Here is a 23572-nt window from a genome sequence, read left to right on the forward strand (position 1 = left end):
TTTTTGGTCTAATCTATTTTAAAATCTAGAAACTTAAATAAATCATATGTTGCCTACGACAATTTGTATTCCTAGGCGGTCACCAATCAAAGTACTAACCAATCCCGACGTTGCTTAACTTCCGAGAACGGACGAGGTGGGGTGCATTAAACATGGTATTGTCGTAGGCAATATTGGTCAACATTTTTTGGTCTAATCCATTTAAAAATGTAGAAACTTAAATAAATCATATTTTGGCTACGACAATTGGTATTCCTAGGCGGTCACCCATCCAAGTACTAACCAACCCCGAGGTTGCATAACTTACGAGATCGGACGAGATCGGGTGCATTCAACCTGGTATGGTGGTAGGCAGTATTGGTCAACATTTTTTGGTCTTATCTATTTAAAAATGTAAAAACTAAATAAATCATATTTTGCCTACGACAATTGGTATTCCTAGGCGATCACCCATCCAAGTACTAACCAACACCGAGGTTGCATAACTTACGAGATCGGACGAGATCGGGTGCATTCAACCTGGTATGGTCGTGGGCAGTATTGGTGAACATTTTTTGGTCTTATCTATTTAAAAATGTAAAAACCTAAATAAATCATGTTTTTCCTACGACAATTGGTGTTCCTAGGCGGTCACCCATCCAAGTACTAACCAATCCCGACGTTGCTTAACTTCCGAAATCGGACGAGATCGGGTGCATTCAAACTGGTATGGTGGTAGGCAGGATTGGTCAACATGTTTTGGTCTAAACTCTTTGAAAATGTAAACATTGGTATATATTTTAAAAATCATATTTTGCCTACGACAATTGGTATTCCTAGGCGGTCACCCATCCAGGTACTAACCAATCCCGACGTTGCTTAACTTCCGAGATCGGACGAGATCGGGTGCATTAAACATGATATGTTCGTAGGCAGTATTGGTCAACATTTTTTGGTCTAATCTATTTAAAAATGTAGAAACTTAAATAAATCTTATTTTGACTACGACAATTGGTATTCCTAGGCGGTCACCCATCCAAGTACTAACCAATCCCGACGTTGCTTAACTTCCAAGAACGGACGAGGTGGGGTGCATTAAACATGGTATGTTCGTAGGCAATATTGGTCAACATTTTTCGGTCTAATCCATTTAAAAATGTAGAAACTTAAATAAATCATATTTTGCCTACGACAATTGGTATTCCTAGGCGGTCACCCATCCAAGTACTAACCAACCCCGAGGTTGCATAACTTACGAGATCGGACGAGATCGGGTGCATTCAACCTGGTATGGTCGTGGGCAGTATTGGTCAACATTTTTTGGTCTTATCTATTTAAAAATGTAAAAACCTAAATAAATCATGTTTTTCCTACGACAATTGGTGTTCCTAGGCGGTCACCCATCCAAGTACTAACCAATCCCGACGTTGCTTAACTTCCGAAATCGGACGAGATCGGGTGCATTCAAACTGGTATGGTGGTAGGCAGGATTGGTCAACATGTTTTGGTCTAAACTCTTTGAAAATGTAAACATTGGTATATATTTTAAAAATCATATTTTGCCTACGACAATTGGTATTCCTAGGCGGTCACCCATCCAGGTACTAACCAATCCCGACGTTGCTTAACTTCCGAGATCGGACGAGATCGGGTGCATTAAACATGATATGTTCGTAGGCAGTATTGGTCAACATTTTTTGGTCTAATCTATTTAAAAATGTAGAAACTTAAATAAATCTTATTTTGACTACGACAATTGGTATTCCTAGGCGGTCACCCATCCAAGTACTAACCAATCCCGACGTTGCTTAACTTCCAAGAACGGACGAGGTGGGGTGCATTAAACATGGTATGTTCGTAGGCAATATTGGTCAACATTTTTTGGTCTAATCCATTTAAAAATGTAGAAACTTAAATAAATCATATTTTGCCTACGACAATTGCTATTCCTAGGCGGTCACCCATCCAAGTACTAACCAATCCTGACGTTGCTTAACTTACGAGATCGGACGAGATCGGGTGCATTCAACCTGGTAGGGTCGTAGGCAGTATTGCTCAACATTTTTTGGTCTAATCTATTTAAAAATCTAGAAACTTAAATAAATCATATGTTGCCTACGACAATTTGTATTCCTAGGCGGTCACCAATCAAAGTACTAACCAATCCCGACGTTGCTTAACTTCCGAGAACGGACGAGGTGGGGTGCATTAAACATGGTATTGTCGTAGGCAATATTGGTCAACATTTTTTGGTCTAATCCATTTAAAAATGTAGAAACTTAAATAAATCATATTTTGGCTACGACAATTGGTATTCCTAGGCGGTCACCCATCCAAGTACTAACCAACCCCGAGGTTGCATAACTTACGAGATCGGACGAGATCGGGTGCATTCAACCTGGTATGGTGGTAGGCAGTATTGGTCAACATTTTTTGGTCTTATCTATTTAAAAATGTAAAAACTAAATAAATCATATTTTGCCTACGACAATTGGTATTCCTAGGCGGTCACCCATCCAAGTACTAACCAACACCGAGGTTGCATAACTTACGAGATCGGACGAGATCGGGTGCATTCAACCTGGTATGGTCGTGGGCAGTATTGGTGAACATTTTTTGGTCTTATCTATTTAAAAATGTAAAAACCTAAATAAATCATGTTTTCCTACGACAATTGGTGTTCCTAGGCGGTCACCCATCCAAGTCCTAAGCAATCCCGACGTTGCTTAACTTCCGAGAACGGACGAGATGGGGTGCATTAAACATGGTATGTTCGTAGGCAGTATTGGTCAACATTTTTTGGTCTAATCTATTTAAAAATGTAGAAACTTAAATAAATCATATTTTGCCTACGACAATTGGTATTCCTAGGCGGTCACCCATCCAAGTACTAATCAACCCCGAGGTTGCATAACTTACGAGATCGGACGAGATCGGGTGCATTCAACCTGGTATGGTCGTGGGCAGTATTGGTCAACATTTTTGGTCTTATCTATTTAAAAATGTAAAAACCTAAATAAATCATGTTTTTCCTACGACAATTGGTGTTCCTAGGCGGTCACCCATCCAAGTACTAACCAATCCCGACGTTGCTTAACTTCCGAGATCGGACGAGATCGGGTGCATTAAACATGATATGTTCGTAGGCAGTATTGGTCAACATTTTTTGGTCAAATCTATTTAAAAATTTAGAAAATTAAATAAATCATATTTTGCCTACGACAATTGGTATTCCTAGGCGGTCACCCATCCAAGTACTAAACAATCCCGAGGTTGTTTAACTTCCGAGATCGGACGAGATCGGGAGCATTAACCTGGTATGGTCGTAGACAGTATTGGTCAACATTTTTTGGTCTTATCTATTTAAAAATGTAAAAACCTAAATAAATCATGTTTTTCCTACGACAATTGGTGTTCCTAGGCGGATACCCATCCAAGTACTAACCAATCCCGACGTTGCTTAACTTCCGAGATCGGACGAGATCGGGTGCATTAAACATGGTATGGTCGTAGGCACTATTGGTCAACATTTTTTGGTCTTAGCTATTTAAACATGTAAAAACTTAAATAAATCATGTTTTTCCTACGAGAATTGGTATTCCTAGGCGGTCACCCATCCAAGTACTAACCAATCCCGACGTCGCTTAACTTCCGAGATCGGACGAAATCGGGTGCATTGAACCTGGTATGGTCGAAGGCACTATTGGTCAACATTTTTTGGTCTAATCTATTTAAAAATGTAAAAACTTAAATAAATCATATTTTGCCTACGATAATTTGTATTCCTAGGCGGTCACCAATTCAAGTACAGACCAATCCCGACGTTGTTCAACTTACGAGATCGGACGAGATCGGGTGCATTCAACCTGTTATGGTCGTAGGCATCATTGGTCAACATTTTTTGGTCTTATCTATTTATAAATGTAAAAACTGGAATAAATCATATTTTGCCTACGACAATTGGTATTCCTAGGCGGTCTCCCATCCAAGTACTAACCAATCCCGACGTTGCTTAACTTCCGAGATCGGACGAGATCGGGTGCATTAAACATGATATTTTCGTAGTCAGTATTGGTCAACATTTTTTGGTCTAATCTATTTAAAAATGTAGAAACTTAAATAAATCATATTTTGCCTACGACAATTGGTATTCCTAGGCGGTCACCCATCCAAGTACTAACCAACCCCGAGGTTGCTTAACTTACGAGATCGGACGAGATCGGGTGCATTCAACCTGGTATGGTCGTAGGCACTATTGGTCAACATTTTTTGAGCTAATCTATTTAAAAATGTAAACGTATTTTAAAAATCATATTTTGCCTATGACAATTTGTATTCCTAGGCGGTCACCAATCCAAGTACTGACCAATCCCGACGTTGCTTAACTTACGAGCCCGGACGAGATCGGGTGCATTCAACCTGTTATGGTCGTAGCCATCATTGGTCAACATTTTTTGGTCTTATCTATTTATAAATGTAAAAACTGGAATAAATCATATTTTGCCTACGACAATTGGTATTCCTAGGCGGTCTCCAATCCAAGTACTAACCAATCCTGACGTTGCTTAACTTACGAGATCGGACGAGATCGGGTGCATTCAACCTGTTATGGTCGTACGCAGTATTTGTCAACATTTTTTGGTCTAATCTATTTTAAAATCTAGAAACTTAAATAAATCATATGTTGCCTACGACAATTTGTATTCCTAGGCGGTCACCAATCCAAGTACTGACCAATCCCGACGTTGCTTAACTTACGAGCCCGGACGAGATCGGGTGCATTCAACCTGTTATGGTCGTACGCAGTATTTGTCAACATTTTTTGGTCTAATCTATTTAAAAATGTAGAAACTTAAATAAATCATATTGTGCCTACGACAATTGGTATTGCTAGGCGGTCACCCATCCAAGTACTGACCAATCCCGACGTTGCTTAACTTACGAGATCGGACGAGATTGGGTACATTAACCTGGTATGGTCGTACGCAGTATTGGTCAACATTTTTTGGTCTAATCTATTTAAAAATGTAGAAATTTAAATAAATCATATTTTGACCACGACAATTGGTATTCCTAGGCGGTCAACCATCCAAGTACTAACCAATCCCGACGTTGCTTAACTTCCGAGAACGGACGAGATGGGGTGCATTAAACATGGTATGTTCGTAGGCAGTATTGGTCAACATTTTTTGGTCTAATCTATTTAAAAATGTAGAAACTTAAATAAATCATATTTTGCCTACCACAATTGGTATTCCTAGGCGGTCACCCATCCAAGTACTAACCAACCCCGAGGTTGCATAACTTACGAGATCGGACGAGATCGGGTGCATTCAACCTGGTATGGTCGTGGGCAGTATTGTTCAACATTTTTTGGTCTTATCTATTTAAAAATGTAAAAACCTAAATAAATCATGTTTTTCCTACGACAATTGGTGTTCCTAGGCGGTTACCCATCCAAGTACTAACCAATCCCGACGTTGCTTAACTTCCGAGATCGGACGAGATCAGGTGCATTAAACATGATATGTTCGTAGGCAGTATTGGTCAACATTTTTTGGTCTAATCTATTTAAAAATGTAGAAACCTAAATAAATCTTATTTTGACTACGACAATTGGTATTCCTAGGCGGTCACCCATCCAAGTACTAACCAATCCCGACGTTGCTTAACTTCCGAGAACGGACGAGGTGGGGTGCATTAAACATGGTATGTTCGTAGGGAATATTGGTCAACATTTTTTGGTCTAATCCATTTAAAAATGTAGAAACTTAAATAAATAATATATGTTGCCTACGACAATTGGTATTCCTAGGCGGTCACCCATCCAAGTACTAAACAACCCCGAGGTTGCATAACTTACGAGATCGGACGAGATCGGGTGCATTCAACCTGGTATGGTCGTGGGCAGTATTGGTCAACATTTTTTGGTCTTATCTATTTAAACATGTAAAAACCTAAATAAATCATGTTTTTCCTACGACAATTGGTGTTCCTAGGCGGTCACCCATCCAAGTACTAACCAATCCCGACGTTGCTTAACTTCCGAGATCGGACGAGATCGGGTGCATTCAAACTGGTATGGTGGTAGGCAGTATTGGTCAACATGTTTTGGTCTAAACTCTTTGAAAATGTAAACATTGGTATATATTTTAAAAATCATATTTTGCCTACGACAATTGGTATTCCTAGGCGGTCACCCATCCAGGTACTACCCAATCCCGACGTTGCTTAACTTCCGAGATCGGACGAGATCGGGTGCATTAAACATGATATGTTCGTAGGCAGTATTGGTCAACATTTTTTGGTCTAATCTATTTAAAAATTTAGAAACTTAAATAAATCATATTTTGCCTACGACAATTGGTATTCCTAGGCGGTCACCCATTCAAGTACTAAACAATCCCGAAGTTGTTTAACTTCCGAGATCGGACGAGATCGGGAGCATTAACCTGGTATGGTCGTAGGCAGTATTGCTCAACATTTTTTGGTTTAATCTATTTGAAAATCTAAAAACTTAAATAAATCATATGTTGCCTACGACAATTGCTATTACTAGGCGGTCACCCATCCAAATACTAACCAATCCCAACGTTGCTTAACTTTCGAGATCGGACGAGATCGGGAGCATTCAACCTGGAATGGTGGTAGGCAGTACTGGTCAACATGTTTTGGTCTAAACTCTTTGAAAATGTAAACATTTGTCTATATTTTAAAAATCATATTTTGCCTACGACAATTGCTATTCCTAGGCGGTCACCCATCCAACTACTAACCAATCCCGACGTTGCTTAACTTCCGAGATCGGACGAGATCGGGTGCATTCAACCTGGTATGGTCGTAGGCAGTATTGCTCAACATTTTTTGGTCTAAACTCCTTGAAAATCTAGAAACTTAAATAAATCATATTTTGCCTACGACAATTGCTATTCCTAGGCGGTCACCCATCCAAGTACTAACCAATCCTGACGTTGCTTAACTTACGAGATCGGACGAGATCGGGTGCATTCAACCTGGTAGGGTCGTAGGCAGTATTGCTCAATATTTTTTGGTCTAATCCATTTAAAAATGTAGAAACTTAAATAAATCATATTTTGCCTACGACAATTGGTATTCCTAGGCGGTCACCCATCCAAGTACTAACCAACCCCGAGGTTGCATAACTTACGAGATCGGACGAGATCGGGTGCATTCAACCTGGTATGGTGGTAGGCAGTATTGGTCAACATATTTTGGTCTTATCTATTTAAAAATGTAAAAACTAAATAAATCATATTTTGCCTACGACAATTGGTATTCCTAGGCGGTCACCCATCCAAGTACTAACCAACACCGAGGTTGCATAACTTACGAGATCGGACGAGATCGGGTGCATTCAACCTGGTATGGTCGTGGGCAGTATTGGTGAACATTTTTTGGTCTTATCTATTTAAAAATGTAAAAACCTAAATAAATCATGTTTTTCCTACGACAATTGGTGTTCCTAGGCGGTCACCCATCCAAGTACTAACCAATCCCGACGTTGCTTAACTTGCGAGATCGGACGAGATCGGGTGCATTCAAACTGGTATGGTGGTAGGCAGTATTGGTCAACATGTTTTGGTCTAAACTCTTTGAAAATGTAAACATTGGTATATATTTTAAAAATCATATTTTGCCTACGACAATTGGTATTCCTAGGTGGTCACCCATCCAGGTACTACCCAATCCCGACGTTGCTTAACTTCCGAGATCGGACGAGATCGGGTGCATTAAACATGATATGTTCGTAGGCAGTATTGGTCAACATTTTTTGGTCTAATCTATTTAAAAATTTAGAAACTTAAATAAATCATATTTTGCCTACGACAATTGGTATTCCTAGGCGGTCACCCATTCAAGTACTAAACAATCCCGAGGTGGTTTAACTTCCGAGATCGGACGAGATCGGGAGCATTAACCTGGTATGGTCGTAGGCAGTATTGCGCAACATTTTTTGGTTTAATCTATTTGAAAATCTAAAAACTTAAATAAATCATATGTTGCCTACGACAATTGCTATAACTAGGCGGTCACCCATCCAAATACTAACCAATCCCAACGTTGCTTAACTTTCGAGATCGGACGAGATCGGGAGCATTCAACCTGGAATGGTCGTAGGCAGTACTGGTCAACATGTTTTGGTCTAAACTCTTTGAAAATGTAAACATTTGTCTATATTTTAAAAATCATATTTTGCCTACGACAATTGCTATTCCTAGGCGGTCACCCATCCAACTACTAACCAATCCCGACGTTGCTTAACTTCCGAGATCGGACGAGATCGGGTGCATTCAACCTGGTATGGTCGTAGGCAGTATTGCTCAACATTTTTTGGTCTAAACTCCTTGAAAATCTAGAAACTTAAATAAATCATATTTTGCCTACGACAATTGCTATTCCTAGGCGGTCACCCATCCAAGTACTAACCAATCCTGACGTTGCTTAACTTACGAGATCGGACGAGATCGGGTGCATTCAACCTGGTAGGGTCGTAGGCAGTATTGCTCAACATTTTTTGGTCTAATCTATTTTAAAATCTAGAAACTTAAATAAATCATATGTTGCCTACGACAATTTGTATTCCTAGGCGGTCACCAATCCAAGTACTGACCAATCCCGACGTTGCTTAACTTACGAGCCCGGACGAGATCGGGTGCATTCAACCTGTTATGGTCGTAGGCAGCATTCGTCAACATTTTTTGGTCTAATCTATTTAAAAATGTAAAAACTTAAATAAATCATATTTTGCCTACGACAATTGGTATTCCTAGGCGGTCACCCATCCAAGTACTAACCAACCCCGAGGTTGCATAACTTACGAGATCGGACGAGATCGGGTGCATTCAACCTGGTATGGTCGTGGGCAGTATTGGTCAACATTTTTTGGTCTTATCTATTTAAAAATGTAAAAACCTAAATAAATCATGTTTTTCCTACGACAATTGGTGTTCCTAGGCGGTTACCCATCCAAGTACTAACCAATCCCGACGTTGCTTAACTTCCGAGATCGGACGAGATCGGTTGCATTCAAACTGGTATGGTGGTAGGCAGTATTGGTCAACATGTTTTGGTCTAAACTCATTGAAAATGTAAACATTGGTATATATTTTAAAAATCATATTTTGCCTACGACAATTGGTATTCCTAGGCGGTCACCCATCCAGGTACTAACCAATCCCGACGTTGCTTAACTTCCGAGATCGGACGAGATCGGGTGCATTAAACATGATATGTTCGTAGGCAGTATTGGTCAACATTTTTTGGTCTAATCTATTTAAAAATGTAGAAACTTAAATAAATCATATTTTGCCTACGACAATTGGTATTCCTAGGCGGTCACCCATCCAAGTCCTAACCAATCCCGACGTTGCTTAACTTCCGAGAACGGACGAGATGGGGTGCATTAAACATGGTATGTTCGTAGGCAGTATTGGTCAACATTTTTTGGTCTAATCTATTTAAAAATGTAGAAACTTAAATAAATCATATTTTGCCTACGACAATTGGTATTCCTAGGCGGTCACCCATCCAAGTACTAATCAACCCTGAGGTTGCATAACTTACGAGATCGGACGAGATCGGGTGCATTCAACCTGGTATGGTCGTGGGCAGTATTGGTCAACATTTTTTGGTCTTATCTATTTAAAAATGTAAAAACCTAAATAAATCATGTTTTTCCTACGACAATTGGTGTTCCTAGGCGGTCAGCCATCCAAGTACTAACCAATCCCGACGTTGCTTAACTTCCGAGATCGGACGAGATCGGGTGCATTAAACATGATATGTTCGTAGGCAGTATTGGTCAACATTTTTTGGTCTAATCTATTTAAAAATTTAGAAAATTAAATAAATCATATTTTGCCTACGACAATTGGTATTCCTAGGCGGTCACCCATCCAAGTACTAAACAATCCCGAGGTTGTTTAACTTCCGAGATCGGACGAGATCGGGAGCATTAACCTGGTATGGTCGTAGACAGTATTGGTCAACATTTTTTGGTCTTATCTATTTAAAAATGTAGAAACCTAAATAAATCATGTTTTTCCTACGACAATTGGTGTTCCTAGGCGGATACCCATCCAAGTACTAACCAATCCCGACGTTGCTTAACTTCCGAGATCGGACGAGATCGGGTGCTTTAAACATGGTATGGTCGTAGGCACTATTGGTCAACATTTTTTGGTCTTAGCTATTTAAACATGTAAAAACTTAAATAAATCATGTTTTTCCTACGAGAATTGGTATTCCTAGGCGGTCACCCATCCAAGTACTAACCAATCCCGACGTAGCTTAACTTCCGAGATCGGACGAAATCGGATGCATTGAACCTGGTATGGTCGAAGGCACTATTGGTCAACATTTTTTGGTCTAATCTATTTAAAAATGTAAAAACTTAAATAAATCATATTTTGCCTACGATAATTTGTATTCCTAGGCGGTCACCAATTCAAGTACAGACCAATCCCGACGTTGTTCAACTTACGAGATCGGACGAGATCGGGTGCATTCAACCTGTTATGGTCGTAGGCATCATTGGTCAACATTTTTTGGTCTAATCTATTTAAAAATGTAGAAACTTAAATAAATCATATTTTGCCTACGACAATTGGTATTCCTAGGCGGTCACCCATCCAAGTCCTAACCAATCCCGACGTTGCTTAACTTCCGAGAACGGACGAGATGGGGTGCATTAAACATGGTATGTTCGTAGGCAGTATTGGTCAACATTTTTTGGTCTAATCTATTTAAAAATGTAGAAACTTAAATAAATCATATTTTGCCTACGACAATTGGTATTCCTAGGCGGTCACCCATCCAAGTACTAATCAACCCTGAGGTTGCATAACTTACGAGATCGGACAAGATCGGGTGCATTCAACCTGGTATGGTCGTGGGCAGTATTGGTCAACATTTTTTGGTCTTATCTATTTAAAAATGTAAAAACCTAAATAAATCATGTTTTTCCTACGACAATTGGTGTTCCTAGGCGGTCAGCCATCCAAGTACTAACCAATCCCGACGTTGCTTAACTTCCGAGATCGGACGAGATCGGGTGCATTAAACATGATATGTTCGTAGGCAGTATTGGTCAACATTTTTTGGTCTAATCTATTTAAAAATTTAGAAAATTAAATAAATCATATTTTGCCTACGACAATTGGTATTCCTAGGCGGTCACCCATCCAAGTACTAAACAATCCCGAGGTTGTTTAACTTCCGAGATCGGACGAGATCGGGAGCATTAACCTGGTATGGTCGTAGACAGTATTGGTCAACATTTTTTGGTCTTATCTATTTAAAAATGTAGAAACCTAAATAAATCATGTTTGTCCTACGACAATTGGTGTTCCTAGGCGGATACCCATCCAAGTACTAACCAATCCCGACGTTGCTTAACTTCCGAGATCGGACGAGATCGGGTGCTTTAAACATGGTATGGTCGTAGGCACTATTGGTCAACATTTTTTGGTCTTAGCTATTTAAACATGTAAAAACTTAAATAAATCATGTTTTTCCTACGAGAATTGGTATTCCTAGGCGGTCACCCATCCAAGTACTAACCAATCCCGACGTAGCTTAACTTCCGAGATCGGACGAAATCGGATGCATTGAACCTGGTATGGTCGAAGGCACTATTGGTCAACATTTTTTGGTCTAATCTAATTAAAAATGTAAAAACTTAAATAAATCATATTTTGCCTACGATAATTTGTATTCCTAGGCGGTCACCAATTCAAGTACAGACCAATCCCGACGTTGTTCAACTTACGAGATCGGACGAGATCGGGTGCATTCAACCTGTTATGGTCGTAGGCATCATTGGTCAACATTTTTTGGTCTTATCTATTTATAAATGTAAAAACTGGAATAAATCATATTTTGCCTACGACAATTGGTATTCCTAGGCGGTCTCCCATCCAAGTACTAACCAATCCCGACGTTGCTTAACTTCCGAGATCGGACGAGATCGGGTGCATTAAACATGATATGTTCGTAGTCAGTATTGGTCAACATTTTTTGGTCTAATCTATTTAAAAATGTAGAAACTTAAATAAATCATATTTTGCCTACGACAATTGGTATTCCTAGGCGGTCACCCATCCAAGTACTAACCAACCTCGAGGTTGCTTAACTTACGAGATCGGACGAGATCGGGTGCATTCAACCTGGTATGGTCGTAGGCACTATTGGTCAACATTTTTTGAGCTAATCTATTTAAAAATGTAAACATATTTTAAAAATCATATTTTGCCTATGACAATTTGTATTCCTAGGCGGTCACCAATCCAAGTACTGACCAATCCCGACGTTGCTTAACTTACGAGCCCGGACGAGATCGGGTGCATTCAACCTGTTATGGTCGTAGCCATCATTGGTCAACATTTTTTGGTCTTATCTATTTATAAATGTAAAAACTGGAATAAATCATATTTTGCCTACGACAATTGGTATTCCTAGGCGGTCTCCAATCCAAGTACTAACCAATCCTGACGTTGCTTAACTTACGAGATCGGACGAGATCGGGTGCATTCAACCTGTTATGGTCGTACGCAGTATTTGTCAACATTTTTTGGTCTAATCTATTTTAAAATCTAGAAACTTAAATAAATCATATGTTGCCTACGACAATTTGTATTCCTAGGCGGTCACCAATCCAAGTACTGACCAATCCCGACGTTGCTTAACTTACGAGCCCGGACGAGATCGGGTGCATTCAACCTGTTATGGTCGTACGCAGTATTTGTCAACATTTTTTGGTCTAATCTATTTAAAAATGTAGAAACTTAAATAAATCATATTGTGCCTATGACAATTGGTATTGCTAGGCGGTCACCCATCCAAGTACTGACCAATCCCGACGTTGCTTAACTTACGAGATCGGACGAGATTGGGTACATTAACCTGGTATGGTCGTACGCAGTATTGGTCAACATTTTTTGGTCTAATCTATTTAAAAATGTAGAAATTTAAATAAATCATATTTTGACCACGACAATTGGTATTCCTAGGCGGTCACCCATCCAAGTACTAACCAATCCCGACGTTGCTTAACTTCCGAGAACGGACGAGATGGGGTGCATTAAACATGGTATGTTCGTAGGCAGTATTGGTCAACATTTTTTGGTCTAATCTATTTAAAAATGTAGAAACTTAAATAAATCATATTTTGCCTACGACAATTGGTATTCCTAGGCGGTCACCCATCCAAGTCCTAACCAATCCCGACGTTGCTTAACTTCCGAGAACGGACGAGATGGGGTGCATTAAACATGGTATGTTCGTAGGCAGTATTGGTCAACATTTTTTGGTCTAATCTATTTAAAAATGTAGAAACTTAAATAAATCATATTTTGCCTACGACAATTGGTATTCCTAGGCGGTCACCCATCCAAGTCCTAACCAATCCCGACGTTGCTAACTTCCGAGAACGGACGAGATGGGGTGCATTCAACCTGGTATGGTCGTGGGCAGTATTGGTCAACATTTTTTGGTCTTATCTATTTAAAAATGTAAAAACCTAAATAAATCATGTTTTTCCTACGACAATTGGTGTTCCTAGGCGGTTACCCATCCAAGTACTAACCAATCCCGACGTTGCTTAACTTCCGAGATCGGACGAGATCGGGTGCATTCAAACTGGTATGGTGGTAGGCAGTATTGGTCAACATGTTTTGGTCTAAACTCTTTGAAAATGTAAACATTGGTATATATTTTAAAAATCATATTTTGCCTACGACAATTGGTATTCCTAGGCGGTCACCCATCCAGGTACTAACCAATCCCGACGTTGCTTAACTTCCGAGATCGGACGAGATCAGGTGCATTAAACATGATATGTTCGTAGGCAGTATTGGTCAACATTTTTTGGTCTAATCTATTTAAAAATGTAGAAACCTAAATAAATCTTATTTTGACTACGACAATTGGTATTCCTAGGCGGTCACCCATCCAAGTACTAACCAATCCCGACGTTGCTTAACTTCCGAGAACGGACGAGGTGGGGTGCATTAAACATGGTATGTTCGTAGGGAATATTGGTCAACATTTTTTGGTCTAATCCATTTAAAAATGTAGAAACTTAAATAAATAATATATGTTGCCTACGACAATTGGTATTCCTAGGCGGTCACCCATCCAAGTACTAACCAACCCCGAGGTTGCATAACTTACGAGATCGGACGAGATCGGGTGCATTCAACCTGGTATGGTCGTGGGCAGTATTGGTCAACATTTTTTGGTCTTATCTATTTAAACATGTAAAAACCTAAATAAATCATGTTTTTCCTACGACAATTGGTGTTCCTAGGCGGTCACCCATCCAGGTACTAACCAATCCCGACGTTGCTTAACTTCCGAGATCGGACGAGATCGGGTGCATTCAAACTGGTATGGTGGTAGGCAGTATTGGTCAACATGTTTTGGTCTAAACTCTTTGAAAATGTAAACATTGGTATATATTTTAAAAATCATATTTTGCCTACGACAATTGGTATTCCTAGGCGGTCACCCATCCAGGTACTACCCAATCCCGACGTTGCTTAACTTCCGAGATCGGACGAGATCGGGTGCATTAAACATGATATGTTCGTAGGCAGTATTGGTCAACATTTTTTGGTCTAATCTATTTAAAAATTTAGAAACTTAAATAAATCATATTTTGCCTACGACAATTGGTATTCCTAGGCGGTCACCCATTCAAGTACTAAACAATCCCGAGGTTGTTTAACTTCCGAGATCGGACGAGATCGGGAGCATTAACCTGGTATGGTCGTAGGCAGTATTGCTCAACATTTTTTGGTTTAATCTATTTGAAAATCTAAAAACTTAAATAAATCATATGTTGCCTACGACAATTGCTATTACTAGGCGGTCACCCATCCAAATACTAACCAATCCCAACGTTGCTTAACTTTCGAGATCGGACGAGATCGGGAGCATTCAACCTGGAATGGTCGTAGGCAGTATTGCTCAACATTTTTTGGTCTAAACTCCTTGAAAATCTAGAAACTTAAATAAATCATATTTTGCCTACGACAATTGCTATTCCTAGGCGGTCACCCATCCAAGTACTAACCAATCCTGACGTTGCTTAACTTACGAGATCGGACGAGATCGGGTGCATTCAACCTGGTATGGTCGTAGGCAGTATTGCTCAACATTTTTTGGTCTAAACTCCTTGAAAATCTAGAAACTTAAATAAATCATATTTTGCCTACGACAATTGCTATTCCTAGGCGGTCACCCATCCAAGTACTAACCAATCCTGACGTTGCTTAACTTACGAGATCGGACGAGATCGGGTGCATTCAACCTGGTAGGGTCGTAGGCAGTATTGCTCAATATTTTTTGGTCTAATCTATTTTAAAATCTAGAAACTTAAATAAATCATATGTTGCCTACGACAATTTGTATTCCTAGGCGGTCACCATAAATCATATGTTGCCTACGACAATTTGTATTCCTAGGCGGTCACCAATCCAAGTACTAAACAATCCCGAGGTTGCATAACTTCCGAGATCGGACGAGATCGGGTGCATTCAACCTGGCATGGTCGTAGCCAGTATTGGTCAACATTTTTTGGTCTAATCTATTTAAAAATGTAAAAACTGTAGTAAATCATATTTTGCCTACGACAATTGGTATTCCTAGGCGGTCACCCATCCAAGTACTTACCAATCCCGACGTCGCTTAACTTCCGAGATCGGACGAGATCGGGTGCATTCAACCTGGTATGGTCGCAGGCAGTACTGCTCAACATGTTTTGGTCTAAACTCTTTGAAAATGTAAACATTAGTCTATATTTAAAAAATCATATTTTGCCTACGACAATTGGTATTCCTAGGCGGTCACCCATCCAAGTACTAACCAATCCCGTGGTGGCTTAACTTCCGAGATCGGACGAGATCGGGTTCATTCAACCTGGTATGGTCGTAGGCAGTATTGCTCAACATTTTTTGGTCTAATCTATTTATAAATTAGAAACTTAAATAAATCATATTTTGCCAACGACAATTGGTATTCCTAGGTGTTCACCCATCCAAGTACTGACCAATCCCGACGTTGCTTAATTTACGAGATCGGACGAGATTGGGTACATTAACCTGGTATGGTCGTAGGCAGTATTGGTCAACATTTTTTGGTCTAATCTATTTAAAAATGTAGAAACTTAAATAAATCATATTTTGCCTACGACAATTGGTATTCCTAGGCGGTCTCCCATCCAAGTACTAACCAATCCCGACGTTGCTTAACTTCCGAGATCGGACGAGATCGGGTGCATTAAACATGGTATGGTCGTAGGCACTATTGGTCAACATTTTTTGGTCTTAGCTATTTAAACATGTAAAAACTTAAATAAATCATGTTTTTCCTACGAGAATTGGTATTCCTAGGCGGTCACCCATCCAAGTACTAACCAATCCCGACGTCGCTTAACTTCCGAGATCGGACGAAATCGGGTGCATTGAACCTGGTATGGTCGAAGGCACTATTGGTCAACATTTTTTGGTCTAATCTATTTAAAAATGTAAAAACTTAAATAAATCATATTTTGCCTACGATAATTTGTATTCCTAGGCGGTCACCAATCAAAGTACTAACCAATCCCGACGTTGCTTAACTTCCGAGAACGGACGAGGTGGGGTGCATTAAACATGGTATTGTCGTAGGCAATATTGGTCAACATTTTTTGGTCTAATCCATTTAAAAATGTAGAAACTTAAATAAATCATATTTTGCCTACGACAATTGGTATTCCTAGGCGGTCACCCATCCAAGTACTAACCAACCCCGAGGTTGCATAACTTACGACATCGGACGAGATCGGTTGCATTCAAACTGGTATGGTGGTAGGCAGTATTGGTCAACATGTTTTGGTCTAAACTCATTGAAAATGTAAACATTGGTATATATTTTAAAAATCATATTTTGCCTACGACAATTGGTATTCCTAGGCGGTCACCCATCCAGGTACTAACCAATCCCGACGTTGCTTAACTTCCGAGATCGGACGAGATCGGGTGCATTAAACATGATATGTTCGTAGGCAGTATTGGTCAACATTTTTTGGTCTAATCTATTTAAAAATGTAGAAACTTAAATAAATCATATTTTGCCTACGACAATTGGTATTCCTAGGCGGTCACCCATCCAAGTACTAATCAACCCTGAGGTTGCATAACTTACGAGATCGGACGAGATCGGGTGCATTCAACCTGGTATGGTCGTGGGCAGTATTGGTCAACATTTTTTGGTCTTATCTATTTAAAAATGTAAAAACCTAAATAAATCATGTTTTTCCTACGACAATTGGTGTTCCTAGGCGGTCACCCATCCAAGTACTAACCAATCCCGACGTTGCTTAACTTCCGAGATCGGACGAGATCGGGTGCATTAAACATGATATGTTCGTAGGCAGTATTGGTCAACATTTTTTGGTCTAATCTATTTAAAAATTTAGAAAATTAAATAAATCATATTTTGCCTACGACAATTGGTATTCCTAGGCGGTCACCCATCCAAGTACTAAACAATCCCGAGGTTGTTTAACTTCCGAGATCGGACGAGATCGGGAGCATTAACCTGGTATGGTCGTAGACAGTATTGGTCAACATTTTTTGGTCTTATCTATTTAAAAATGTAAAAACCTAAATAAATCATGTTTTTCCTACGACAATTGGTGTTCCTAGGCGGATACCCATCCAAGTACTAACCAATCCCGACGTTGCTTAACTTCCGAGATCGGACGAGATCGGGTGCATTAAACATGGTATGGTCGTAGGCACTATTGGTCAACATTTTTTGGTCTTAGCTATTTAAACATGTAAAAACTTAAATAAATCATGTTTTTCCTACGAGAATTGGTATTCCTAGGCGGTCACCCATCCAAGTACTAACCAATCCCGACGTAGCTTAACTTCCGAGATCGGACGAAATCGGGTGCATTGAACCTGGTATGGTCGAAGGCACTATTGGTCAACATTTTTTGGTCTAATCTATTTAAAAATGTAAAAACTTAAATAAATCATATTTTGCCTACGATAATTTGTATTCCTAGGCGGTCACCAATTCAAGTACAGACCAATCCCGACGTTGTTCAACTTACGAGATCGGACGAGATCGGGTGCATTCAACCTGTTATGGTCGTAGGCATCATTGGTCAAAATTTTTTGGTCTTATCTATTTATAAATGTAAAAACTGGAATAAATCATATTTTGCCTACGACAATTGGTATTCCTAGGCGGTCTCCCATCCAAGTACTAACCAATCCCGACGTTGCTTAACTTCCGAGATCGGACGAGATCGGGTGCATTAAACATGATATGTTCGTAGTCAGTATTGGTCAACATTTTTTGGTCTAATCTATTTAAAAATGTAGAAACTTAAATAAATCATATTTTGCCTACGACAATTGGTATTCCTAGGCGGTCACCCATCCAAGTACTAACCAACCCCGAGGTTGCTTAACTTACGAGATCGGACGAGATCGGGTGCATTCAACCTGGTATGGTCGTAGGCACTATTGGTCAACATTTTTTGAGCTAATCTATTTAAAAATGTAAACATATTTTAAAAATCATATTTTGCCTATGACAATTTGTATTCCTAGGCGGTCACCAATCCAAGTACTGACCAATCCCGACGTTGCTTAACTTACGAGCCCGGACGAGATCGGGTGCATTCAACCTGTTATGGTCGTAGCCATCATTGGTCAACATTTTTTGGTCTTATCTATTTATAAATGTAAAAACTGGAATAAATCATATTTTGCCTACGACAATTGGTATTCCTAGGCGGTCTCCAATCCAAGTACTAACCAATCCTGACGTTGCTTAACTTACGAGATCGGACGAGATCGGGTGCATTCAACCTGTTATGGTCGTACGCAGTATTTGTCAACATTTTTTGGTCTAATCTATTTTAAAATCTAGAAACTTAAATAAATCATATGTTGCCTACGACAATTTGTATTCCTAGGCGGTCACCAATCCAAGTACTGACCAATCCCGACGTTGCTTAACTTACGAGCCCGGACGAGATCGGGTGCATTCAACCTGTTATGGTCGTACGCAGTATTTGTCAACATTTTTTGGTCTAATCTATTTAAAAATGTAGAAACTTAAATAAATCATATTGTGCCTACGACAATTGGTATTGCTAGGCGGTCACCCATCCAAGTACTAACCAATCCCGACGTTGCTTAACTTACGAGATCGGACGAGATTGGGTACATTAACCTGGTATGGTCGTACGCAGTATTGGTCAACATTTTTTGGTCTAATCTATTTAAAAATGTAGAAATTTAAATAAATCATATTTTGACCACGACAATTGGTATTCCTAGGCGGTCACCCATCCAAGTACTAACCAATCCCGACGTTGCTTAACTTCCGAGAACGGACGAGATGGGGTGCATTAAACATGGTATGTTCGTAGGCAGTATTGGTCAACATTTTTTGGTCTAATCTATTTAAAAATGTAGAAACTTAAATAAATCATATTTTGCCTACGACAATTGGTATTCCTAGGCGGTCACCCATCCAAGTCCTAACCAATCCCGACGTTGCTTAACTTCCGAGAACGGACGAGATGGGGTGCATTAAACATGGTATGTTCGTAGGCAGTATTGGTCAACATTTTTTGGTCTAATCTATTTAAAAATGTAGAAACTTAAATAAATCATATTTTGCCTACGACAATTGGTATTCCTAGGCGGTCACCCATCCAAGTACTAACCAACCCCGAGGTTGCATAACTTACGAGATCGGACGAGATCGGGTGCATTCAACCTGGTATGGTCGTGGGCAGTATTGGTCAACATTTTTTGGTCTTATCTATTTAAAAATGTAAAAACCTAAATAAATCATGTTTTTCCTACGACAATTGGTGTTCCTAGGCGGTTACCCATCCAAGTACTAACCAATCCCGACGTTGCTTAACTTCCGAGATCGGACGAGATCGGGTGCATTCAAACTGGTATGGTGGTAGGCAGTATTGGTCAACATGTTTTGGTCTAAACTCTTTGAAAATGTAAACATTGGTATATATTTTAAAAATCATATTTTGCCTACCACAATTGGTATTCCTAGGCGGTCACCCATCCAGGTACTAACCAATCCCGACGTTGCCTAACTTCCGAGATCGGACGAGATCAGGTGCATTAAACATGATATGTTCGTAGGCAGTATTGGTCAACATTTTTTGGTCTAATCTATTTAAAAATGTAGAAACCTAAATAAATCTTATTTTGACTACGACAATTGGTATTCCTAGGCGGTCACCCATCCAAGTACTAACCAATCCCGACGTTGCTTAACTTCCGAGAACGGACGAGGTGGGGTGCATTAAACATGGTATGTTCGTAGGGAATATTGGTCAACATTTTTTGGTCTAATCCATTTAAAAATGTAGAAACTTAAATAAATAATATATGTTGCCTACGACAATTGGTATTCCTAGGCGGTCACCCATCCAAGTACTAACCAACCCCGAGGTTGCATAACTTACGAGATCGGACGAGATCGGGTGCATTCAACCTGGTATGGTCGTGGGCAGTATTGGTCAACATTTTTTGGTCTTATCTATTTAAACATGTAAAAACCTAAATAAATCATGTTTTTCCTACGACAATTGGTGTTCCTAGGCGGTCACCCATCCAGGTACTAACCAATCCCGACGTTGCTTAACTTCCGAGATCGGACGAGATCGGGTGCATTCAAACTGGTATGGTGGTAGGCAGTATTGGTCAACATGTTTTGGTCTAAACTCTTTGAAAATGTAAACATTGGTATATATTTTAAAAATCATATTTTGCCTACGACAATTGGTATTCCTAGGCGTCACCCATCCAGGTACTACCCAATCCCGACGTTGCTTAACTTCCGAGATCGGACGAGATCGGGTGCATTAAACATGATATGTTCGTAGGCAGTATTGGTCAACATTTTTTGGTCTAATCTATTTAAAAATTTAGAAACTTAAATAAATCATATTTTGCCTACGACAATTGGTATTCCTAGGCGGTCACCCATTCAAGTACTAAACAATCCCGAGGTTGTTTAACTTCCGAGATCGGACGAGATCGGGAGCATTAACCTGGTATGGTCGTAGGCAGTATTGCTCAACATTTTTTGGTTTAATCTATTTGAAAATCTAAAAACTTAAATAAATCATATGTTGCCTACGACAATTGCTATTACTAGGCGGTCACCCATCCAAATACTAACCAATCCCAACGTTGCTTAACTTTCGAGATCGGACGAGATCGGGAGCATTCAACCTGGAATGGTCGTAGGCAGTATTGCTCAACATTTTTTGGTCTAAACTCCTTGAAAATCTAGAAACTTAAATAAATCATATTTTGCCTACGACAATTGCTATTCCTAGGCGGTCACCCATCCAAGTACTAACCAATCCTGACGTTGCTTAACTTACGAGATCGGACGAGATCGGGTGCATTCAACCTGGTATGGTCGTAGGCAGTATTGCTCAACATTTTTTGGTCTAAACTCCTTGAAAATCTAGAAACTTAAATAAATCATATTTTGCCTACGACAATTGCTATTCCTAGGCGGTCACCCATCCAAGTACTAACCAATCCTGACGTTGCTTAACTTACGAGATCGGACGAGATCGGGTGCATTCAACCTGGTAGGGTCGTAGGCAGTATTGCTCAATATTTTTTGGTCTAATCTATTTTAAAATCTAGAAACTTAAATAAATCATATGTTGCCTACGACAATTTGTATTCCTAGGCGGTCACCATAAATCATATGTTGCCTACGACAATTTGTATTCCTAGGCGGTCACCAATCCAAGTACTAAACAATCCCGAGGTTGCATAACTTCCGAGATCGGACGAGATCGGGTGCATTCAACCTGGCATGGTCGTAGCCAGTATTGGTCAACATTTTTTGGTCTAATCTATTTAAAAATGTAAAAACTGTAGTAAATCATATTTTGCCTACGACAATTGGTATTCCTAGGCGGTCACCCATCCAAGTACTTACCAATCCCGACGTCGCTTAACTTCCGAGATCGGACGAGATCGGGTGCATTCAACCTGGTATGGTCGCAGGCAGTACTGCTCAACATGTTTTGGTCTAAACTCTTTGAAAATGTAAACATTGGTCTATATTTAAAAAATCATATTTTGCCTACGACAATTGGTATTCCTAGGCGGTCACCCATCCAAGTACTAACCAATCCCGTGGTGGCTTAACTTCCGAGATCGGACGAGATCGGGTTCATTCAACCTGGTATGGTCGTAGGCAGTATTGCTCAACATTTTTTGGTCTAACTCCTTGAAAATGTAAACATTTATATATAATATAAAAATTATATTTGCCTACGACAATTGTTATTCCTAGGCGGTCACCCATCCAAGTACTAACCAATCCTTACGTTGTTTAACTTCCGAGACCGGACGAGATCGGGTGCATTAAACATGGTATGGTCGTAGGTTGTGTCGATCAACATTTTTTGGTCTAATCTATTTATAAATTAGAAACTTAAATAAATCATATTTTGCCAACGACAATTGGTATTCCTAGGTGTTCACCCATCCAAGTACTGACCAATCCCGACGTTGCTTAACTTACGAGATCGGACGAGATTGGGTACATTAACCTGGTATGGTCGTAGGCAGTATTGGTCAACATTTTTTGGTCTAATCTATTTAAAAATGTATGAAACTTAAATAAATCATATTTTGCCTACGACAATTGGTATTCCTAGGCGGTCTCCCATCCAAGTACTAACCAATCCCGACGTTGCTTAACTTCCGAGATCGGACGAGATCGGGTGCATTAAACATGGTATGGTCGTAGGCACTATTGGTCAACATTTTTTGGTCTTAGCTATTTAAACATGTAAAAACTTAAATAAATCATGTTTTTCCTACGAGAATTGGTATTCCTAGGCGGTCACCCATCCAAGTACTAACCAATCCCGACGTCGCTTAACTTCCGAGATCGGACGAAATCGGGTGCATTGAACCTGGTATGGTCGAAGGCACTATTGGTCAACATTTTTTGGTCTAATCTATTTAAAAATGTAAAAACTTAAATAAATCATATTTTGCCTACGATAATTTGTATTCCTAGGCGGTCACCAATTCAAGTACAGACCAATCCCGACGTTGTTCAACTTACGAGATCGGACGAGATCGGGTGCATTCAACCTGTTATGGTCGTAGGCACTATTGGTCAACATTTTTTGAGCTAATCTATTTAAAAATGTAAACATATTTTAAAAATCATATTTTGCCTATGACAATTTGTATTCCTAGGCGGTCACCAATCCAAGTACTGACCAATCCCGACGTTGCTTAACTTACGAGCCCGGACGAGATCGGGTGCATTCAACCTGTTATGGTCGTAGGCATCATTGGTCAACATTTTTTGGTCTTATCTATTTATAAATGTAAAAACTGGAATAAATCATATTTTGCCTACGACAATTGGTATTCCTAGGCGGTCTCCCATCCAAGTACTAACCAATCCTGACGTTGCTTAACTTACGAGATCGGATGAGATCGGATGCATTCAACCTGGTAGGGTCGTAGGCAGT

General features: G+C 39.7%; 22 non-coding genes and 92 pseudogenes across 22 annotated transcripts; all 114 read right to left on the minus strand.

The window, feature by feature from the left end:
- Window positions 1–50: 50 nt before the first annotated feature.
- Window positions 51–169, minus strand: LOC146149059 (5S ribosomal RNA; annotated as a pseudogene).
- Window positions 170–234: 65 nt separating this feature from the next.
- On the minus strand, window positions 235–353 carry LOC146149060 (5S ribosomal RNA; annotated as a pseudogene).
- Window positions 354–417: 64 nt separating this feature from the next.
- Window positions 418–536, minus strand: LOC146149061 (5S ribosomal RNA; annotated as a pseudogene).
- Window positions 537–601: 65 nt separating this feature from the next.
- On the minus strand, window positions 602–720 carry LOC146149062 (5S ribosomal RNA; annotated as a pseudogene).
- A 74-nt stretch (window positions 721–794) lies between these two features.
- LOC146149063 (5S ribosomal RNA) lies at window positions 795–913 on the minus strand. The gene has a single exon (XR_014497997.1). It is a non-coding gene; the product is annotated as a 5S ribosomal RNA (ribosomal RNA).
- A 65-nt stretch (window positions 914–978) lies between these two features.
- Window positions 979–1097, minus strand: LOC146149064 (5S ribosomal RNA; annotated as a pseudogene).
- A 65-nt stretch (window positions 1098–1162) lies between these two features.
- On the minus strand, window positions 1163–1281 carry LOC146149065 (5S ribosomal RNA; annotated as a pseudogene).
- A 65-nt stretch (window positions 1282–1346) lies between these two features.
- On the minus strand, window positions 1347–1465 carry LOC146149066 (5S ribosomal RNA; annotated as a pseudogene).
- Window positions 1466–1539: 74 nt separating this feature from the next.
- On the minus strand, window positions 1540–1658 carry LOC146149067 (5S ribosomal RNA). Its single transcript, XR_014497998.1, has one exon. It is a non-coding gene; the product is annotated as a 5S ribosomal RNA (ribosomal RNA).
- Window positions 1659–1723: 65 nt separating this feature from the next.
- Window positions 1724–1842, minus strand: LOC146149068 (5S ribosomal RNA; annotated as a pseudogene).
- A 65-nt stretch (window positions 1843–1907) lies between these two features.
- On the minus strand, window positions 1908–2026 carry LOC146149069 (5S ribosomal RNA; annotated as a pseudogene).
- A 65-nt stretch (window positions 2027–2091) lies between these two features.
- On the minus strand, window positions 2092–2210 carry LOC146149070 (5S ribosomal RNA; annotated as a pseudogene).
- A 65-nt stretch (window positions 2211–2275) lies between these two features.
- Window positions 2276–2394, minus strand: LOC146149071 (5S ribosomal RNA; annotated as a pseudogene).
- Window positions 2395–2458: 64 nt separating this feature from the next.
- Window positions 2459–2577, minus strand: LOC146149072 (5S ribosomal RNA; annotated as a pseudogene).
- A 64-nt stretch (window positions 2578–2641) lies between these two features.
- LOC146149073 (5S ribosomal RNA) lies at window positions 2642–2760 on the minus strand (annotated as a pseudogene).
- Window positions 2761–2825: 65 nt separating this feature from the next.
- On the minus strand, window positions 2826–2944 carry LOC146149074 (5S ribosomal RNA; annotated as a pseudogene).
- Window positions 2945–3008: 64 nt separating this feature from the next.
- On the minus strand, window positions 3009–3127 carry LOC146149075 (5S ribosomal RNA; annotated as a pseudogene).
- Window positions 3128–3192: 65 nt separating this feature from the next.
- On the minus strand, window positions 3193–3310 carry LOC146149076 (5S ribosomal RNA; annotated as a pseudogene).
- A 65-nt stretch (window positions 3311–3375) lies between these two features.
- On the minus strand, window positions 3376–3494 carry LOC146149077 (5S ribosomal RNA). Its single transcript, XR_014497485.1, has one exon. It is a non-coding gene; the product is annotated as a 5S ribosomal RNA (ribosomal RNA).
- Window positions 3495–3559: 65 nt separating this feature from the next.
- LOC146149078 (5S ribosomal RNA) lies at window positions 3560–3678 on the minus strand (annotated as a pseudogene).
- A 249-nt stretch (window positions 3679–3927) lies between these two features.
- LOC146149079 (5S ribosomal RNA) lies at window positions 3928–4046 on the minus strand (annotated as a pseudogene).
- Window positions 4047–4111: 65 nt separating this feature from the next.
- On the minus strand, window positions 4112–4230 carry LOC146149080 (5S ribosomal RNA). The gene has a single exon (XR_014495475.1). It is a non-coding gene; the product is annotated as a 5S ribosomal RNA (ribosomal RNA).
- Window positions 4231–4480: 250 nt separating this feature from the next.
- Window positions 4481–4599, minus strand: LOC146149081 (5S ribosomal RNA; annotated as a pseudogene).
- A 65-nt stretch (window positions 4600–4664) lies between these two features.
- LOC146149082 (5S ribosomal RNA) lies at window positions 4665–4783 on the minus strand (annotated as a pseudogene).
- A 248-nt stretch (window positions 4784–5031) lies between these two features.
- Window positions 5032–5150, minus strand: LOC146149083 (5S ribosomal RNA; annotated as a pseudogene).
- A 65-nt stretch (window positions 5151–5215) lies between these two features.
- On the minus strand, window positions 5216–5334 carry LOC146149084 (5S ribosomal RNA; annotated as a pseudogene).
- Window positions 5335–5399: 65 nt separating this feature from the next.
- On the minus strand, window positions 5400–5518 carry LOC146149085 (5S ribosomal RNA; annotated as a pseudogene).
- A 65-nt stretch (window positions 5519–5583) lies between these two features.
- Window positions 5584–5702, minus strand: LOC146149086 (5S ribosomal RNA; annotated as a pseudogene).
- A 67-nt stretch (window positions 5703–5769) lies between these two features.
- On the minus strand, window positions 5770–5888 carry LOC146149087 (5S ribosomal RNA; annotated as a pseudogene).
- Window positions 5889–5953: 65 nt separating this feature from the next.
- Window positions 5954–6072, minus strand: LOC146149088 (5S ribosomal RNA; annotated as a pseudogene).
- A 74-nt stretch (window positions 6073–6146) lies between these two features.
- LOC146149089 (5S ribosomal RNA) lies at window positions 6147–6265 on the minus strand. The gene has a single exon (XR_014497591.1). It is a non-coding gene; the product is annotated as a 5S ribosomal RNA (ribosomal RNA).
- A 65-nt stretch (window positions 6266–6330) lies between these two features.
- On the minus strand, window positions 6331–6448 carry LOC146149090 (5S ribosomal RNA; annotated as a pseudogene).
- Window positions 6449–6513: 65 nt separating this feature from the next.
- LOC146149091 (5S ribosomal RNA) lies at window positions 6514–6632 on the minus strand (annotated as a pseudogene).
- Window positions 6633–6706: 74 nt separating this feature from the next.
- On the minus strand, window positions 6707–6825 carry LOC146149092 (5S ribosomal RNA). Its single transcript, XR_014497079.1, has one exon. It is a non-coding gene; the product is annotated as a 5S ribosomal RNA (ribosomal RNA).
- A 65-nt stretch (window positions 6826–6890) lies between these two features.
- Window positions 6891–7009, minus strand: LOC146149093 (5S ribosomal RNA; annotated as a pseudogene).
- A 65-nt stretch (window positions 7010–7074) lies between these two features.
- Window positions 7075–7193, minus strand: LOC146149094 (5S ribosomal RNA; annotated as a pseudogene).
- Window positions 7194–7257: 64 nt separating this feature from the next.
- Window positions 7258–7376, minus strand: LOC146149095 (5S ribosomal RNA; annotated as a pseudogene).
- Window positions 7377–7441: 65 nt separating this feature from the next.
- On the minus strand, window positions 7442–7560 carry LOC146149096 (5S ribosomal RNA; annotated as a pseudogene).
- Window positions 7561–7634: 74 nt separating this feature from the next.
- LOC146149097 (5S ribosomal RNA) lies at window positions 7635–7753 on the minus strand. Its single transcript, XR_014497434.1, has one exon. It is a non-coding gene; the product is annotated as a 5S ribosomal RNA (ribosomal RNA).
- Window positions 7754–7818: 65 nt separating this feature from the next.
- On the minus strand, window positions 7819–7936 carry LOC146149098 (5S ribosomal RNA; annotated as a pseudogene).
- A 65-nt stretch (window positions 7937–8001) lies between these two features.
- On the minus strand, window positions 8002–8120 carry LOC146149099 (5S ribosomal RNA; annotated as a pseudogene).
- Window positions 8121–8194: 74 nt separating this feature from the next.
- On the minus strand, window positions 8195–8313 carry LOC146149100 (5S ribosomal RNA). The gene has a single exon (XR_014497080.1). It is a non-coding gene; the product is annotated as a 5S ribosomal RNA (ribosomal RNA).
- Window positions 8314–8378: 65 nt separating this feature from the next.
- On the minus strand, window positions 8379–8497 carry LOC146149101 (5S ribosomal RNA; annotated as a pseudogene).
- Window positions 8498–8562: 65 nt separating this feature from the next.
- Window positions 8563–8681, minus strand: LOC146149102 (5S ribosomal RNA; annotated as a pseudogene).
- Window positions 8682–8746: 65 nt separating this feature from the next.
- LOC146149103 (5S ribosomal RNA) lies at window positions 8747–8865 on the minus strand (annotated as a pseudogene).
- A 65-nt stretch (window positions 8866–8930) lies between these two features.
- Window positions 8931–9049, minus strand: LOC146149104 (5S ribosomal RNA; annotated as a pseudogene).
- A 74-nt stretch (window positions 9050–9123) lies between these two features.
- On the minus strand, window positions 9124–9242 carry LOC146149105 (5S ribosomal RNA). Its single transcript, XR_014497999.1, has one exon. It is a non-coding gene; the product is annotated as a 5S ribosomal RNA (ribosomal RNA).
- Window positions 9243–9307: 65 nt separating this feature from the next.
- On the minus strand, window positions 9308–9426 carry LOC146149106 (5S ribosomal RNA; annotated as a pseudogene).
- A 65-nt stretch (window positions 9427–9491) lies between these two features.
- Window positions 9492–9610, minus strand: LOC146149107 (5S ribosomal RNA; annotated as a pseudogene).
- A 65-nt stretch (window positions 9611–9675) lies between these two features.
- On the minus strand, window positions 9676–9794 carry LOC146149108 (5S ribosomal RNA; annotated as a pseudogene).
- Window positions 9795–9859: 65 nt separating this feature from the next.
- Window positions 9860–9977, minus strand: LOC146149109 (5S ribosomal RNA; annotated as a pseudogene).
- A 65-nt stretch (window positions 9978–10042) lies between these two features.
- On the minus strand, window positions 10043–10161 carry LOC146149110 (5S ribosomal RNA). Its single transcript, XR_014497052.1, has one exon. It is a non-coding gene; the product is annotated as a 5S ribosomal RNA (ribosomal RNA).
- A 65-nt stretch (window positions 10162–10226) lies between these two features.
- On the minus strand, window positions 10227–10345 carry LOC146149111 (5S ribosomal RNA; annotated as a pseudogene).
- A 249-nt stretch (window positions 10346–10594) lies between these two features.
- On the minus strand, window positions 10595–10713 carry LOC146149112 (5S ribosomal RNA; annotated as a pseudogene).
- A 65-nt stretch (window positions 10714–10778) lies between these two features.
- LOC146149113 (5S ribosomal RNA) lies at window positions 10779–10897 on the minus strand (annotated as a pseudogene).
- A 65-nt stretch (window positions 10898–10962) lies between these two features.
- On the minus strand, window positions 10963–11081 carry LOC146149114 (5S ribosomal RNA; annotated as a pseudogene).
- A 65-nt stretch (window positions 11082–11146) lies between these two features.
- On the minus strand, window positions 11147–11264 carry LOC146149115 (5S ribosomal RNA; annotated as a pseudogene).
- Window positions 11265–11329: 65 nt separating this feature from the next.
- On the minus strand, window positions 11330–11448 carry LOC146149116 (5S ribosomal RNA). Its single transcript, XR_014496610.1, has one exon. It is a non-coding gene; the product is annotated as a 5S ribosomal RNA (ribosomal RNA).
- Window positions 11449–11513: 65 nt separating this feature from the next.
- LOC146149117 (5S ribosomal RNA) lies at window positions 11514–11632 on the minus strand (annotated as a pseudogene).
- Window positions 11633–11881: 249 nt separating this feature from the next.
- LOC146149118 (5S ribosomal RNA) lies at window positions 11882–12000 on the minus strand (annotated as a pseudogene).
- A 65-nt stretch (window positions 12001–12065) lies between these two features.
- LOC146149119 (5S ribosomal RNA) lies at window positions 12066–12184 on the minus strand. Its single transcript, XR_014497243.1, has one exon. It is a non-coding gene; the product is annotated as a 5S ribosomal RNA (ribosomal RNA).
- A 250-nt stretch (window positions 12185–12434) lies between these two features.
- On the minus strand, window positions 12435–12553 carry LOC146149120 (5S ribosomal RNA; annotated as a pseudogene).
- A 65-nt stretch (window positions 12554–12618) lies between these two features.
- On the minus strand, window positions 12619–12737 carry LOC146149121 (5S ribosomal RNA; annotated as a pseudogene).
- Window positions 12738–12985: 248 nt separating this feature from the next.
- On the minus strand, window positions 12986–13104 carry LOC146149122 (5S ribosomal RNA; annotated as a pseudogene).
- A 65-nt stretch (window positions 13105–13169) lies between these two features.
- Window positions 13170–13288, minus strand: LOC146149123 (5S ribosomal RNA; annotated as a pseudogene).
- A 65-nt stretch (window positions 13289–13353) lies between these two features.
- Window positions 13354–13471, minus strand: LOC146149124 (5S ribosomal RNA; annotated as a pseudogene).
- Window positions 13472–13536: 65 nt separating this feature from the next.
- LOC146149125 (5S ribosomal RNA) lies at window positions 13537–13655 on the minus strand (annotated as a pseudogene).
- A 74-nt stretch (window positions 13656–13729) lies between these two features.
- Window positions 13730–13848, minus strand: LOC146149126 (5S ribosomal RNA; annotated as a pseudogene).
- A 65-nt stretch (window positions 13849–13913) lies between these two features.
- LOC146149127 (5S ribosomal RNA) lies at window positions 13914–14032 on the minus strand (annotated as a pseudogene).
- A 67-nt stretch (window positions 14033–14099) lies between these two features.
- LOC146149128 (5S ribosomal RNA) lies at window positions 14100–14218 on the minus strand (annotated as a pseudogene).
- Window positions 14219–14283: 65 nt separating this feature from the next.
- LOC146149129 (5S ribosomal RNA) lies at window positions 14284–14402 on the minus strand (annotated as a pseudogene).
- A 74-nt stretch (window positions 14403–14476) lies between these two features.
- On the minus strand, window positions 14477–14595 carry LOC146149130 (5S ribosomal RNA). The gene has a single exon (XR_014497592.1). It is a non-coding gene; the product is annotated as a 5S ribosomal RNA (ribosomal RNA).
- Window positions 14596–14660: 65 nt separating this feature from the next.
- LOC146149131 (5S ribosomal RNA) lies at window positions 14661–14778 on the minus strand (annotated as a pseudogene).
- Window positions 14779–14843: 65 nt separating this feature from the next.
- LOC146149132 (5S ribosomal RNA) lies at window positions 14844–14962 on the minus strand (annotated as a pseudogene).
- A 65-nt stretch (window positions 14963–15027) lies between these two features.
- Window positions 15028–15146, minus strand: LOC146149133 (5S ribosomal RNA; annotated as a pseudogene).
- Window positions 15147–15211: 65 nt separating this feature from the next.
- LOC146149134 (5S ribosomal RNA) lies at window positions 15212–15330 on the minus strand (annotated as a pseudogene).
- Window positions 15331–15442: 112 nt separating this feature from the next.
- LOC146149135 (5S ribosomal RNA) lies at window positions 15443–15561 on the minus strand (annotated as a pseudogene).
- Window positions 15562–15626: 65 nt separating this feature from the next.
- LOC146149136 (5S ribosomal RNA) lies at window positions 15627–15745 on the minus strand. The gene has a single exon (XR_014496010.1). It is a non-coding gene; the product is annotated as a 5S ribosomal RNA (ribosomal RNA).
- A 74-nt stretch (window positions 15746–15819) lies between these two features.
- Window positions 15820–15938, minus strand: LOC146149137 (5S ribosomal RNA). The gene has a single exon (XR_014496358.1). It is a non-coding gene; the product is annotated as a 5S ribosomal RNA (ribosomal RNA).
- Window positions 15939–16185: 247 nt separating this feature from the next.
- Window positions 16186–16304, minus strand: LOC146149138 (5S ribosomal RNA). The gene has a single exon (XR_014495493.1). It is a non-coding gene; the product is annotated as a 5S ribosomal RNA (ribosomal RNA).
- A 65-nt stretch (window positions 16305–16369) lies between these two features.
- On the minus strand, window positions 16370–16488 carry LOC146149139 (5S ribosomal RNA; annotated as a pseudogene).
- A 65-nt stretch (window positions 16489–16553) lies between these two features.
- Window positions 16554–16672, minus strand: LOC146149140 (5S ribosomal RNA; annotated as a pseudogene).
- A 65-nt stretch (window positions 16673–16737) lies between these two features.
- LOC146149141 (5S ribosomal RNA) lies at window positions 16738–16856 on the minus strand (annotated as a pseudogene).
- A 74-nt stretch (window positions 16857–16930) lies between these two features.
- On the minus strand, window positions 16931–17049 carry LOC146149142 (5S ribosomal RNA). The gene has a single exon (XR_014498000.1). It is a non-coding gene; the product is annotated as a 5S ribosomal RNA (ribosomal RNA).
- Window positions 17050–17114: 65 nt separating this feature from the next.
- LOC146149143 (5S ribosomal RNA) lies at window positions 17115–17233 on the minus strand (annotated as a pseudogene).
- Window positions 17234–17298: 65 nt separating this feature from the next.
- Window positions 17299–17417, minus strand: LOC146149144 (5S ribosomal RNA; annotated as a pseudogene).
- Window positions 17418–17482: 65 nt separating this feature from the next.
- On the minus strand, window positions 17483–17600 carry LOC146149145 (5S ribosomal RNA; annotated as a pseudogene).
- Window positions 17601–17665: 65 nt separating this feature from the next.
- Window positions 17666–17784, minus strand: LOC146149146 (5S ribosomal RNA). The gene has a single exon (XR_014497486.1). It is a non-coding gene; the product is annotated as a 5S ribosomal RNA (ribosomal RNA).
- A 65-nt stretch (window positions 17785–17849) lies between these two features.
- LOC146149147 (5S ribosomal RNA) lies at window positions 17850–17968 on the minus strand (annotated as a pseudogene).
- Window positions 17969–18217: 249 nt separating this feature from the next.
- On the minus strand, window positions 18218–18336 carry LOC146149148 (5S ribosomal RNA; annotated as a pseudogene).
- A 65-nt stretch (window positions 18337–18401) lies between these two features.
- Window positions 18402–18520, minus strand: LOC146149149 (5S ribosomal RNA). Its single transcript, XR_014495477.1, has one exon. It is a non-coding gene; the product is annotated as a 5S ribosomal RNA (ribosomal RNA).
- Window positions 18521–18770: 250 nt separating this feature from the next.
- On the minus strand, window positions 18771–18889 carry LOC146149150 (5S ribosomal RNA; annotated as a pseudogene).
- A 65-nt stretch (window positions 18890–18954) lies between these two features.
- On the minus strand, window positions 18955–19073 carry LOC146149151 (5S ribosomal RNA; annotated as a pseudogene).
- A 248-nt stretch (window positions 19074–19321) lies between these two features.
- LOC146149152 (5S ribosomal RNA) lies at window positions 19322–19440 on the minus strand (annotated as a pseudogene).
- A 65-nt stretch (window positions 19441–19505) lies between these two features.
- LOC146149153 (5S ribosomal RNA) lies at window positions 19506–19624 on the minus strand (annotated as a pseudogene).
- Window positions 19625–19689: 65 nt separating this feature from the next.
- Window positions 19690–19808, minus strand: LOC146149154 (5S ribosomal RNA; annotated as a pseudogene).
- Window positions 19809–19873: 65 nt separating this feature from the next.
- On the minus strand, window positions 19874–19992 carry LOC146149155 (5S ribosomal RNA; annotated as a pseudogene).
- Window positions 19993–20066: 74 nt separating this feature from the next.
- LOC146149156 (5S ribosomal RNA) lies at window positions 20067–20185 on the minus strand (annotated as a pseudogene).
- A 65-nt stretch (window positions 20186–20250) lies between these two features.
- Window positions 20251–20369, minus strand: LOC146149157 (5S ribosomal RNA; annotated as a pseudogene).
- Window positions 20370–20436: 67 nt separating this feature from the next.
- On the minus strand, window positions 20437–20555 carry LOC146149158 (5S ribosomal RNA; annotated as a pseudogene).
- Window positions 20556–20620: 65 nt separating this feature from the next.
- LOC146149159 (5S ribosomal RNA) lies at window positions 20621–20739 on the minus strand (annotated as a pseudogene).
- A 74-nt stretch (window positions 20740–20813) lies between these two features.
- Window positions 20814–20931, minus strand: LOC146149160 (5S ribosomal RNA; annotated as a pseudogene).
- Window positions 20932–20996: 65 nt separating this feature from the next.
- LOC146149161 (5S ribosomal RNA) lies at window positions 20997–21114 on the minus strand (annotated as a pseudogene).
- Window positions 21115–21179: 65 nt separating this feature from the next.
- Window positions 21180–21298, minus strand: LOC146149162 (5S ribosomal RNA; annotated as a pseudogene).
- Window positions 21299–21363: 65 nt separating this feature from the next.
- LOC146149163 (5S ribosomal RNA) lies at window positions 21364–21482 on the minus strand (annotated as a pseudogene).
- Window positions 21483–21547: 65 nt separating this feature from the next.
- Window positions 21548–21666, minus strand: LOC146149164 (5S ribosomal RNA; annotated as a pseudogene).
- A 112-nt stretch (window positions 21667–21778) lies between these two features.
- Window positions 21779–21897, minus strand: LOC146149165 (5S ribosomal RNA; annotated as a pseudogene).
- Window positions 21898–21962: 65 nt separating this feature from the next.
- LOC146149166 (5S ribosomal RNA) lies at window positions 21963–22081 on the minus strand. Its single transcript, XR_014496011.1, has one exon. It is a non-coding gene; the product is annotated as a 5S ribosomal RNA (ribosomal RNA).
- Window positions 22082–22155: 74 nt separating this feature from the next.
- Window positions 22156–22274, minus strand: LOC146149167 (5S ribosomal RNA). Its single transcript, XR_014496360.1, has one exon. It is a non-coding gene; the product is annotated as a 5S ribosomal RNA (ribosomal RNA).
- Window positions 22275–22346: 72 nt separating this feature from the next.
- LOC146149168 (5S ribosomal RNA) lies at window positions 22347–22465 on the minus strand (annotated as a pseudogene).
- Window positions 22466–22713: 248 nt separating this feature from the next.
- LOC146149169 (5S ribosomal RNA) lies at window positions 22714–22832 on the minus strand. The gene has a single exon (XR_014495504.1). It is a non-coding gene; the product is annotated as a 5S ribosomal RNA (ribosomal RNA).
- A 65-nt stretch (window positions 22833–22897) lies between these two features.
- Window positions 22898–23016, minus strand: LOC146149170 (5S ribosomal RNA; annotated as a pseudogene).
- Window positions 23017–23266: 250 nt separating this feature from the next.
- Window positions 23267–23385, minus strand: LOC146149171 (5S ribosomal RNA; annotated as a pseudogene).
- Window positions 23386–23450: 65 nt separating this feature from the next.
- On the minus strand, window positions 23451–23569 carry LOC146149172 (5S ribosomal RNA; annotated as a pseudogene).
- Between the last annotated feature and the right edge of the window lie 3 nt (window positions 23570–23572).

The sequence above is a fragment of the Ascidiella aspersa genome, chromosome 4 (genome assembly GCF_963924565.1).
Source record: "Ascidiella aspersa chromosome 4, kaAscAspe10.2, whole genome shotgun sequence".
Lineage (NCBI taxonomy): Eukaryota > Metazoa > Chordata > Ascidiacea > Phlebobranchia > Ascidiidae > Ascidiella > Ascidiella aspersa.